Source organism: Onychomys torridus, chromosome 18 (genome assembly GCF_903995425.1).
Source record: "Onychomys torridus chromosome 18, mOncTor1.1, whole genome shotgun sequence".
Classification (NCBI taxonomy): domain Eukaryota; kingdom Metazoa; phylum Chordata; class Mammalia; order Rodentia; family Cricetidae; genus Onychomys; species Onychomys torridus.
This window is the reverse complement of record NC_050460.1, coordinates 4,700,556-4,713,705: the sequence shown is the minus strand read 5'-3', so window position 1 is coordinate 4,713,705 and position 13,150 is coordinate 4,700,556. Positions and strand designations below refer to the sequence as shown.

Sequence of the window (13,150 nt, the reverse complement as noted above, 5' to 3'; positions counted from 1 at the left end):
TAGCAAAATAAACCTTTTTTAAAAGGAAATGGAAAATATGGTACGAGTCCATGTCTCCTAATGCTGAATACTCATGGTCCCAATGAGACAGCAAGTCCACTCCAGGAAAAATAAAATAGCAAAATAAACCTTTTTTAAAAGGAAATGGAAAATATGGTACGAGTCCATGTCTCCTAACGCTGAATACTCATGGTCCCAATGAGACAGCAAGTCCACTTCAGGAACAGCACAATAGAATTACATCTGAGTGCTCACCCGATGACAGGTGTGCATACTCAGCAAGGCTATTCACAGCGGCCTCAAACTTGGAAGCCACCCAAGTGCCTAGTAAGAGAAGAATGGATAAACAGAGGGATTTCTGCACTCTGAGTGAGATATTTCACACCAGTGGGAACCCATGATCTATGCAACAATGGGGAAGAAGAAGAAGCCAGAGGAGGGAGTGCTCGCCCTTTGCTTCTGTTTCTGAAAAAACCCCATGACTATGAAACACTATTCCACAGTGTAGGAAGTCAGGCTTATGCAAGGGACAGTACCCAGAACTGGAGCACTGGCATCTTCTTGGGAAGAAGGGTCTGGAAGGCTAGCTGCTTGATCTGAGCACTGACTACACAGGCTTGTCCAATTTCTGAAATTCTGTTGAACTATACACTTTTAAACTCTATTTTGTAAATCATAAAACTTCATTAAAAAGTCAGTGTAAATTTTAATTTATTTGTGTGTGTGCTGGTGTGCTCACCCATGCATGCTCATGTAGAGGCTAGAGGTCAACACCAGGTATCTGCCTCTATTGTTCTTCATGCTCATTTTTGAGACAGCATCTCACTGAACCTGGAGCTTCCCTACTCATTCATCCCTGCTGTCTAGCCAGCAAGCCCCTAGGGTCCTCTGACTTCTGACTCTACCCCACCACTACCTGAATTACAGGTGCACACCACTACACCCTGCTTTTATGTGCGTGCTGGGGATCCAGGCTTAGGTCCTCAGGTTTGCTCACCAAGTGCTTTACCTACCAAGCAATCTCCCTAGCCTCAAAACATGAGAGTTGAGCTAAGTAGGCAGCAGACACTTAGCAGAAGTCAGTGGGATACTTTATTTAATAAATATTTGCTGGGCTCTGTGCCAGACAACAATATGAACTGCTAGACAGACAGCTAATGACACTGTGTATCAGTTCTCCATCATCATCTTCATCATCATCCAGATTAGGGCACCAACGCCAAGGCTTCCTGGTGCCCTCACTATTCTCCATCATCTTTGTTATTACGATCATCTTCTTCATCATCATCCCTACATCAGCACCAACACCAAGGCTCCCTAGCGCTCCTCACTACATACCAGATGTGGTTTTTCTTTTCTTTTCTTTTTAAAGGGCAAAAATTCATTAGCTTTATTTACATAAGAATTCACTTTATAGATGAAGAGGAGATAGAGCTGAAGTAACTTGTGTAAGGCCTCACAACTTGTCAGAAGTGGAGAGAGCAGGTGAGCACACATCGCACTCTGAAACCCAGCCTTGCACCATCTCTCATAGTGAAGGAGTCTAGTCAGCTATCCCGGCCCCCACAGTCAAGAGTTGATGGATCCCAACATCTTTACCCTCTTCCAGGACAGTCATGGAGAAGCATCAACTTTGTCTCTGAAGGACAGAGCAGTCCCCAGATTTATCACTGTCCAACCGAAATGTCTCAATACCCCTGATGAATATGAACACTAGGGGTTGTGGCTCAGTACATAGCGTGCTTGTCTAACCTGTGTGAAGCCTGGGGTCTAACCCCAGCACTGGTTAAGGCCAGTGTAGTGGAGCAAACCTGTAATCCCAGCACTTGGGAGGCAGAGGCAAGAGGATCAAAAGTTCAAGGCCAGCTTGAGCTACATGAGACCCTGCCTCAAAAAATAAAAAAATAGTAAAAAAATGGGTCTAAAGGGTTAGTTCTTTACTGCCAAAGTCCATAGAAACTGAATTCATTTCAACTAACTTTGAAGCTATTTCTGGCTGGGGGAGTGTTGACATATCTCCCTCAGATCTCCTCTCTCACCTGGTGGCATTCTCTTCCCACCCTGCCCTGGTCAAGAGGACATCAAGTTGGGGGTTTTCTTGCTTCAGGGGAAACAAGACAGTCCCGGGGGCAGCTGCCTGTGGGTGGGCCGTGAGTCCCTGTCCCCATGCTTGGCATATCGAGCTTGTTTCGCAGAAGTAAGCTCTGCTTTGGCACACAGGCTGGGTGGTTAGTGTACATAACCCGAGGGTGGAATGCTTGAAGCACCATGCCAGACCAGCAGCCTGGATGCTGGGGACAGAAAAGCAAGAAATAAACAGCCACAAGGAGTTGGGTCTGGCAGAGAGATCCACACAGGTGTGACATGAAAACTTACAAACTTACACAGCCAGGGAGGTAGCTAACCCCCCACCAAGACCACTCTTCACCTTGCAAGAGCCCTAGAAAGATGGAGATGGGTTCGGGGCTCCCAAAGGCCAACTGACCCAACCCCATCCCATCTGCAGGCAGGACAGTGACTGTCTGTCTGGTCATGCCTCTACCTATATAGACCCCTTCCCCTCAGATGAGCTTGGGGTGAGAGGAAAGGGGGAATTTGGCACTACCCATCAACGCATTACCTTATCCTGCCTTTTTATGAAACGGCCCTTCAGAGAAACATCAGCTGGCTGTCTCTTAGAAGAGGATCAGGACAGAGTTCCCTGCGGAGAAAATGTTCTTTTTCATAGTGTCTAGCCTCCAACAGAGATTGAGGGAAGCACAGGTCCTACCTGCTGTTACAGCGTGTGGAGTTGTACAGGTTCTGTGCTGTCACGGCACACACCACCTTGCTGTCAGCTAGCCTGACAACTCTGTGAGAAAGAGATGCCAGTATCTCCAAATCAGTTGACAGTGCTGTGCCACAGACATGGCCAGGTGAGAATTATTATCATTATTTGGTGGTGGTGGTGGTGGTGGTGGTAGTGTGTGTGTAGGTGAATGAGTGTGCTCTCTCATGTGTGATATCTTGAGTCCACAGATTGATCTTGGGTGTCCTCCTCTATCACTCTCCACACCTCCACACTCCGCTTTTTAAATGCAGCATCTCTTCCTGAACCTGGGGCCTACCATTTCAGATACACTGATCGGCCAGCAAGCTTCAGGGATCCGCCTGTCTCCTTGCCGCCAACACCATGCTCACTGCTTCAGGCCTCTGCACCGAGATGATTCCATGGGTACTAGAGGTTAACCTGGGTCCTCATGCATGCAGAAGGTCCTCAAGCACTTCGCTGGCTGGTCCATCTGTCCCTCCCTGCTGATTTCTCAAAATTACCCACGTAACAGCTATGTGCTGGGGGCCAGTATGAACACAATTGCCGTCCACTGGGGATTATCAAAAGAAATACTGATTTCAAGGGAAGAGTTTTATGTGATCTCCCTATAGACATTCCAAAAGAACTTCATTTGCACATTAGTGTATGGTCTCTACCCACCACCAAAACAGATCTGCTGCGAAAATCTATAAAGCAGGGCTGGAGAGCCACCTCAGCACTTCAGAGCACTGGCTGCTCTTGCAGAGGACCCAGGTTTGGTTCCCAGCACTTGCATGAGAGCTCACAGTCACCTGTAACTCCAGTTCCAGGAGATCCACCATGCTCTCCTAGCCTTCACGGACACCTGACACATACATGGCACACAGACAGACAGTCAGACAGACAAAACACCCATCCACATTAAATGAATTAAAAAAATAAAATTTTGTGAAAACTTTAAAAATCGATGAAGCAGTGTCCCCAGGGGCTCCTCTGTTGTTTGGTGATATCTGTGACCATGCTCTCTGCCGCTACATCAGTATTGAAAACTGACCCTGCCAAGCCAGTGCCCAATGGTGCTGATACACAGCATGAAAAGCCAGAGAAGCCCAAATCCTACATTTTACATCTGTTGACAAGGACTCCAAGAGTTGCTTTTTCATTTATTACCATGATTCCATCTCCCTGGCTACCTACTAAGAGAAGCACTTGGGTAGTAGGGGCCCCCGCAGGGGAGAGGGACAGGGCAGAAGCATCTACATTACCCACATGCTGGGTAGTCATTGCCCACATGGTAGTGGCTGCTTGCTCTGCCATTTCCAGCAGCACGTTGTCTAAGGGCTGACTCAGACATGGCGGCACCTTTGGACTAGGAGGGGGAATTCCGCAGTGTGTCTTGGCTCTTTATATTTATTTATTTATTTGTTTGTTTGTTTGTTTGTTTTGGGTTTTTCAAGACAGGGTTTCTCTGTGTAGCTTTGCGCCTTTCCTGTATCTTGCTGGCCTCAAACTCACAAAGATCTGCCTGCCTCTGCCTCCCAAGTGCTGGGATTAAAGGCATGCGCCACCTGTGCCTGGCGTGTCTTGGCTCTTAAGAGTCCTGAGTTTACAGAGGGCCTGAAGGTGGCCGCAGAGAGGTGTTGAGTGTCCTTACTGAGCAGTGTAGCGACTTCAAGGGAGGAACATGAGAGACAGGATATCTGAGCAAGCTTTCAGGGATGAGCAGGTCAGGACAATAGGAAATGGTCTCCCAGGAAGGTGGAACAGCAAACTCAGGACTAGAGGCAGGGAAGTCACCTGACTACACTTGGCGCCATAAAACCCACATTAACAGGCTGACAGGCTTTTCCTTCGGACACACCTACTGGCCTATGGGCATGCCTCACTTACCCAATCTTGCCTGGTCTTCACATGCTACGTTGCAGCTGGACCTCAGGAACCTCCCATCATCCTCCACCACACCAGACAGCGCCCTTCTTTCCTGGTGCCTCCTTTGTTCTGTCTGGTGAAGATGGGCCCAACACTGTCCACTTGGCTGATGGCTGGTGACTACAGCAGAGCTCCCCACTAAGTGCTGGCAACCTTCATTAGCCTTCACGGAAGGTATGGCTTCCTCAAACACCCATTTCTCAGATGGGAAATGAAGAAACCTGGATTTTACTGACTCTAAAACCCCTATTCTTCTCTCTCCTGTTTGGTGGGTTACACATGTGTGTTTGTATGCACCTTCATGCATGTTTGTGCATGTACATGTGCATGTGTGTACAAGCATGCATGCATGCGTGCATTGTGTATGTGGAGGCTAGATATGAAACTGGGGTGTCATTCCTCAGGCACTGTCCACCATGTTTTTGAGACAAGGTCTCTCACTGACCTCGAACACATGGATTAGGCTGCTGCTCACCGAGCCCCACAGATCTACCTTTCTGTCTCTGTCTCCAGCACAGGTAAGTGCTACCACATGTGGTGGTTTTTAAACATGGGTTTTGGGAGCTCACACACAGCTTCTTTTGCTTCTGAAGTAAGCACCTTCCCAACTGAGCCATCTCCATATCCCTACTCTTTAATCCTATTCTAGAAGGCTGATTCTTAAGGCCACACTGTAACGATCTTCCCTATGCTACTACACTTGTTTTGGAGGCCATACAGACCCTGTCACCCATACCTCTGTGGCGTGAAAACAGCCATAGACAGTCAAGAAGAAGCAGACGTAAATGATGGCAGGACAACTCACTGTAATAGCATTCAAAGATAACAGGAATAAACAACGTTCTGATAAAACTTTATTTATAAAAACAGGTGACTGGCTGGGGAAGCAGGTGGAGTCACAGCATCCTGACCACCATCATGTAGCTGGAGCCTGTTTGCTTCGCCTGTGACCTGGGTCGCACAGGTGCTGTGCCCTCTCCTCTTAGATGGGTATTTCTCAGCTTAGACCTTAGATCATGCAGGAAGCTTGTCAAACAACAGATACTGAGCTAGGATCATGGGTCAGTCATTAAAATTTTCACCATACAAGCATGAGGGCCTGAGTTAGATTCCCAAGAATCCACATTAAAAAAAAAAAAAATCCTCCAGGCAGTGGTGGCACACGCCTTTTAATCCCAGCACTTAGGAGGCAGAGGCAGGCAGATCTCTGGGAGTTCAAGGCCAGCCTGAACTACCAAGTGAGTTGTAAGGCACAAAGCTACACAGAGAAATCCTGTCTCAAAAAAAAAAAAAAAAAAAAAAAAAAGGAATTCTTTAAAAAAAAAAAAAATCCAGGTGAGCTAGGGAGGCGGAGACAGAGATCCTGGGACTCACTGACCAGCCACCTAGCCAAGTCACTGAGCTCCCTGTCTCAAAAAATCAAGATGGAGACTTATTGAGGAATATATTCGATATCTACCCCTGACCTCCAAATATATGCACACATATGAACACACATACACGTGCACACACAAACACAAACACACTAAAATTTTAATTTAGTTGGTCAGGGTGGGTCACAAGCCCCCCCCACCCCCCCCCCCCCCATGAGTAGTCACAGTGGAGACATCCCACTCTGTCATGTGCCTTCTACTTCTACCATTTATTTACTCTGTGAGGCAGGGTCAATCATTTAAACCTGCCAAGTCTGGACTATAAAATATGGTAAATGTCCATCTCATGGTACTGCTGTGATGTTTAAAACCATGTCTCTGAACTTTCAAGTGCTGCTCAGGTACACCGCCTGTAGTTACTGAGCAGTCTCACTACTATTGGCTTCTGCTAGGAATGGCCTCCATGACAGTGTTGAGGGGCATTGTGTATGTGTAATGTGCACGTGTGTTTGTGCATGTCTTTGCATGTGTGCATGAATAAGCAAGCACACATGCGCGTATACCTGTGGAGGACCAAGATGAATGTTGGGAATACTTTCCACCACTCTTCCTCCTTATTCACTGAGGCAGAGTCTCTTCATCAAACTTAGAGATCACCAATATGGCTGATCTCCCTAGCCAGCTTGCTCTGGGCATCCCCTGCTCCATCTTTCCAGGCTGGAATTGCAGGTAGGCCATCACACTACCCAACATTTGTATGGTTTTCTGGAGATGTGAACCCAAGCATTTAAACTACTTAGCAACCTCACCAAACCCTGTTTGGGGGCTCACTGTTGTTTGTTTGCTTGCTTGTTTTGGTTTATTTTTTGTTGCTTTTAAGGATGTATTTATTTTTATTTTATATGTATGAGTGTTTGCCTACATGAAAGTCTGTGCAGTGTGTGTGTGTGTGTGTGTGTGTGTGTGTGTGTGTGTGTGTGTGTGGTGCCTGCAGAGGCTAGAAGTGGGCAGCATATTCCCTAGAAGTGGAGTTACAGATGGTTGTTTAGCCTTCTTTCAGGTGCAGGGATCCAAACCCAGGTTCCTTGCAAGAACAGACAGTGCTCTTAACCATTGAGCCATCTCTCCAGGCACCAATTTGAGAATTTTAAAACAGGATGCATGGCAAGCTTTCCCCCAGCTCAAGTTTGTGGATGAGTGGGCTGCCAACCATCCATTTGTTCCAAAAGGGAGTCACATGGGGCTACCTTCTCCCTGGCATGGGCAGCACAAACCTGTGCCCCACTTTGTATAAAGACAGTCAGATACCTCATCTTTGGGCATTGTTGATAAGCTTTGAATAAATGGCTGATTTACTTTGACCCAGGGACTTCCTGAACTTAGAACTAGAGCCAAGAAAGGTGTGACCATTTTACTGGGCACTGAGAGCTTTTCTAGATCCTTCCTACAAGATGTCAGTTCAACTCCAGCACCACCCTGAGGTGCAAGCATGCTTATTTTTCTTATTAACAGCCTAAGAAGATGGAAAAAGGCTGAATGGCTTGTTGTCTAGTGGTGGCAGAATACAACTCACAAAACACTTGATTTCAAAGCTCACTCCATAGACCGTAGCAAGAGAGTGTCCAGCCAACTCCCCCAGGCTCATCCACCCTCCTTTCCTTCCTTCCTTCCTTCCTTCCTTCCTTCCTTCCTTCCTTCCTCCCTCCCTCCCTCCCTCCCTTCCTTCCTTCCTTCCTCCCTTCCTCCCTCCCTCCTTCCCTTCCTTCTTCCCTATTACCTATAAGTATTTTCATGCTGTATGAGGTGGGAAATATTCACTTCTCCCTGGCTCCAGCCTTTGCCCTCAGACATGAAGGAGATAAAGGTCATAGTGCAGGGAAGACCACTGCCATTAAGAATAAAGATTATAGAATTAGAAAAAAATCTGCACCATTCTTGATTCCACCACTTGTTTATTGTAAGATGCTGCAAATCACTGTCCCTCTTCCTTCTCAGTTTTCCTGTCTCAAAAATGGAGATGATAATAAAAACTGCCCCTCCCCCACTGGATGGCCCCAGTTGAAAGCCATGATTGTGATGGTTCCCATAGCTGCTGGTAATCGGCCAAACAGAGAGGTTCTTAAGGTGGTCAAAGTCAAAATGTCGACCCCATATCATCAGACAGAGCAGAAGACATGACAGGGAAGAATCATAAACAGATGGGCACAGTGGTGTTATGATGAAAAGTTACTTATAAAATAGGCTGCAAAGGCTGTGTCTGGTGCTGAAATTACCTGCTCCCCGTCTATGGTATTTTGTTAATTCATTCAGCCAATGTTTGCTAATTGTCTCTCTTTTCAGAGAGCGTAGGAAGAAACTCACAGCTCCTGTAAGTGACCAACGTCTGATGAGCCTAGGGACACACCAGCAAAATGATACACAGGTTCAAAGCCAGGCACCTCCTCCCTCTGTAGCTTCTCAGCTGTGCATTCTGCAGGACCTCAGAATGAAATGAAAAAACAAACAAACCAAAAAAATGTGAGCAGAGAGTTGGAAGCAATCAATGCGGCCAGGAAGAAGGAATTCACTGACCCCCAATCTGGGCCATCTCAAGAGAAGTTGGCCACTGACTGAGCCTCTTAAAAAGCTTAAAAGTCATCCCAGGCCATGGTTAAAGAGAAAGCTCAAACAAAATAAAAACAAATGTGATCTTCAAAGTCTTAAATGTCAACTTGAAGGATGACTTAGAAGCTCTGGGACGAACCAAGAGGCTCTAGCTGCTTCCTAAGGCAAAGATGCCCCTTCAGTCTCCAGATTGTCTCTCCCCTGGGTGATGTATCACTCCCCCAACCCACCAAAGCTCAAGCTTCCACTCTCTACAGCTCTGCACAAGGAGGGGGCCGCCTAACTAACCTTTGCCCAAGGGTTGTCATATATGTCTCCATCAGTTCCTGACTGCCCTGCCCGCCCCCACCTTGTTGTCCTCCCCTCCCCCAACACACACACACACCACCACCACCACCACCACCACCACCATCACCACAAAGGCACATATATACCACACATACACACAGGCATACACACACACACACACACACACACACCACCACCACCACCACCACCACCACAAAGGCACATATACCACACATACACAAACACAGGCACACACATGCACACACACCCACCACCACCACCACCACCACACCACACCACACCACACCACACCCCATACACACACAGCCCACCCGGTTAACTTCTTCCTCTCTAAACAGCTCACTCACAGAGAGATTCCCATAATGCCTCAGTCATCAGGATAACAGCCTTGTGCACACTCACAGGCAATTCTCACTAGTTACCTTTTCTACAGGAAGCAGGGATAACCTGAGACTTAGGCACTTCAGCCGTTGGTCTGGCATCATGGGAAATATAAGACCACATCGGTGTGGGATGTTTCTCCCCAAATCATTCAAGCTCTTAAATCTGAGAAACTGAATATTGAAAAATATGATATGATATGCCCTTTATTCAGAGTCTGTATTATCCCTGGTTCTGTTCTTGGTCTTTTATCATCAATGTCAACTCTGTACTAATCATGCTCCCTATATTCACTCTCTAGATGAGGAAGCAGAATCCGGAAGACTAAACATCCCAGGATGCTCATTCTCACACAAGTCTCTGTCAGCCCCAAGGAGGGCTGCTTGGGAGCTGGTACTCTCTCCACAGGGCAGGCTGCCTCTCTACCCCATGGCTGAGTGACAGGACCCTCAGTACCGTCTCTGGCTGTCAAGATCTAGAGAATCATTGGCTACCAAACCAGTGATGCCATGCTGTTCCTTCTCCAAGTGTGTTTGCCCTAGAGGCCTTCAGGGATGGCTCAGGTGTCTTGCTAACCAATCAACCAATGGGATTGCAGAGAGATTGCAGCCTAGAGTGGAAAACATAGAAATTCATCCCCAGTCTGAGCTTGGTGAAGTGTCCCTTAGAGATAGAAGGCCAGAGGGAGACTCCACAGATGTGCCGGACAACCCTATGCATTGAAAAAGCTGACAGCCTCCCCCTTGCTGTGAGCTCTCTGAGGAGTCCTACCCTGGAGCCAGAACATGTGGGTGGGAGTTCTCCTGGGGTTCCCTGTGCTCTTGACTATTAATAGCACTTAATATTACCTTCTACTTTAGGTGATTTGGAGGGAGAAAACTCAATACTTCCTGGCCTCAGGAAAATCAAAGGGGAAAGCCTTGTTTCTATCCAATTTCTGTGACTCTTGACCCTGAATCTGAGACCGCCCAGTGATGGGGACCATTCCCATCCTCAGTCAAAGAACATGGAGGCCAGGACATGGGAAACAAAACCAGGGAGAGAGAGTAAGTGCTCAGAGAAGCCCCCAGCCTCCCACATGCTGTCCAGACACAAAGGCACCCCCACTCTGGCTGGCTGTGCTTAGAGTCCTGTCTGCCCAGCCTCCACCTTCCCCAGTCCTAAAGTGGGGAGTTTGTCTCTCCTCTTTTCGTCCTGATGGGGGCACAAGTATTCCCGAGTCTTCCAGGACCTGGAGGAGTTCTGAAAACCCAGCGAAGAGAGTGTCAGACAGGAGAGCGTGCACAACTCCTCAGGAAGGAGGCAATAATGGCACCATTGTGGTGTTGTTGTTGTTGTTGTTGTTGTTGTTGTTGTTGTAAGAAGAAATGGGAGCGGGATGAAGTTCACAAGCCAGTGAAAAAAAAGAGGCGAAATGCTTCCATGCCCAAGCAGGAGTTGACACCACAGTCATGTCTGTGTAACAGGAGGCCCCACGTGCACCCACAGGCCCAGCTACCCCTTCACACACTCTGCTCCCTGTGCTCACGTGACCCCTTTCTTCAGGACACTGCTGCCTGCTCAGCCTTTTCCGGCTCTTCCCAGGGGGTCAATTTGTATAATTTTTAAAATCCTCCGCAAATCTCAACTTCCTGTGGTTCTGCTTTTATTTCCAGGTTTCCTTCCCCTAGTTCTCTCTCTCTCTCTCTCTCTCTCTCTCTCTCTCTCTCTCTCTCTCTCTCTCTCTCTCTCTCTGTGTGTGTCAATCCCCCCCACACCCCAGGGTGAGTCCAGGCTCCCTCCCTCCCACCCAAGCCTTGTTGCTTGGCTCTGCTGCAGAGTGTAAAAGCAGAGACTTGGAGAGGCGGCAGCTGCCAATCCAGCCTTCTCCTTCTATCACTTGTTTTTAATCCCAGCTATGGACACACACACACACACACAGAGCTGTGCACTGTGCAATCTCTGGCTGATAGGCCCCTGTGGCCACCCGAAACACAGCCCTGTTTCTGTCCTCTCCCAGAAAACCTCAAACTGAGAAACAGACACGGCACTCAGAAGGACATCACAAAACTGGAAGACCTCTCTAAAGTCAGAATGTGACTTCTGTTCCCCCGTGGGCTTTCAGACAAAACCCCGGGACTCTGCCCTGCAGAGGTGTGCGTTTCCCTCCAGCCTCCCAGGAACTGGCCACATAGTCCCCAGGACTGTGGAGAAGCAGCAAGGCAGAGAGAGAAGAGTTAAACCAAACCCAGACTTCAGCAATCTGTGTTCAATTTTGATAAAAATCTCTCTTGCTCTCCCCCCACCCCTCCCTCTGCCCACAGCTCAAACAAGTCTCTTTATGTTACCAGTATACATTTTGTTTTGGGCACTGCAGTCCATGTCCCTCCCAGAGACCCGGGAGCTAGCCCACCATGGGCACATGGGGCAGAAAGATCCACCCAGCTCCCAAGGAAGGGCTGAACACAGGGCTACCGGGGCGGCCGCACCACCACCACCACCACCACCACCACCACCACCACCATCTCCTGCTCCACTCCCTCCTCCCTCTCTCACCTCCTCTTCTCCCTCCTCCTTCTCTTTTCCCTACCCTATTACCTGTGGTCACATTAGCCCCTTCGTGGGTTAAGTCAGAATCCCACGGCTGTGAAAGTTCGACCATGGCACAGAAAGAGTTCGGGCTGCCTCACAGGTGCCAACGGCCCTCTCCCAGATGCTTCTTGGCTGCCCAAGGTCCCGCTCTCTGGAGAACAAGAGCCACTCGACTGTGCTGCCCATCTTGCTTGCCAAGGCCCTTTGCCTGCAAGCGGGGGGCTTGGGACTTAGAAAGACTTCAGTCCATCTAAGAGAATGCACACACCGAAATGGGCAAAGCAGCCTCCAAAGAAGTTGTCAGCTTTGGGGAAGAGGTGCTACCTATGTTTGTTCACTCAAACCAACAGAAGTCTGATTCCAAAGCCACTAAAAAGTTTTCGAAAGTTTTCCGAAGCCATGTACAGTGAATGTCCTCACGCACATACTCCCCTCTCCTCCCCCTGCGCGCTCACCCAGCCTCCTGGCAGCCCACTCCGGGGGTCGGAGTCTCTGCAAACACTTTCCAGAACAAAACAGGCAACTGGCGGAGGGGCTGCCTTTCCAATGCCGACGCAGTAGCGAAAAGTGAAGCAGCGACAGGAAAGTGTGGTGCTGTCGCCCCGTCCCTAGGTCCCCAGCGCTACACAGCGCTGCACCTACCCCGAGGCCCGCATGGCGCGGCGAGGCTGCTGCTGCCCCGGCTTCCCGCAGGCGCCGCGCTCCGCTTGCTCAGCTCGGTCCTTGGCAACTCCGGACTCTGGAGAAAGCAGGCTGCTCCCTCCCGGCCGGCCTCGCGCCGCCGCCCGCCCCGCTCTGACGTCAGGCGTCTTGGAGCGAGGGATATTGAGGGATATTTATGGCGAGAAGAGACTCTGGCTTTTCCCTAGGTGCTGATCCGAAGGCAGCAGCTTGGGATTTGATGTTCAGTTTTCATACTGGGAACTGAGGTGCAGGAGAGAGACAGCAGCTGGTACAAGGCACAATGAGGGTCACGTTCCCCACTTTGGCATCCAGCCCTTCTTTGGGGACTCCCTCTGTTTTGGAAGCGTGTCACCGTCAAAGAGGTAAAAGTGGTCACCTGAGCAGGGTGCTCCCCGACTTCTGTAGCCAACAGGCAAAGTACCTTGTGGGGAGTCACCTAGCAGGCTGGGACAGGGCCCTTTCCCTGGGCAGTGTGTGCCTGGAAGGTGCTGGCAAGAGAGACTAGCCA

General features: G+C 48.9%; 1 protein-coding gene across 4 annotated transcripts in view; it reads right to left on the bottom strand.

Moving 5' to 3' along the window:
• Positions 1–12,854, bottom strand: part of Daam2 (dishevelled associated activator of morphogenesis 2) — a 113,743-nt gene extending 100,889 nt beyond the window's left edge. For 2 of the 4 annotated variants that reach the window (XM_036167260.1, XM_036167264.1), the window contains exon 1: positions 12,601–12,853. The gene's annotated coding sequence lies outside the window, so the exon portion shown is untranslated. Of the gene's footprint in view, positions 1–11,964; positions 12,167–12,600 lie in introns of all 4 variants that reach the window. The other 2 variants (XM_036167261.1, XM_036167266.1) reach the window with 2 other exon arrangements.
• Between the last annotated feature and the right edge of the window lie 296 nt (positions 12,855–13,150).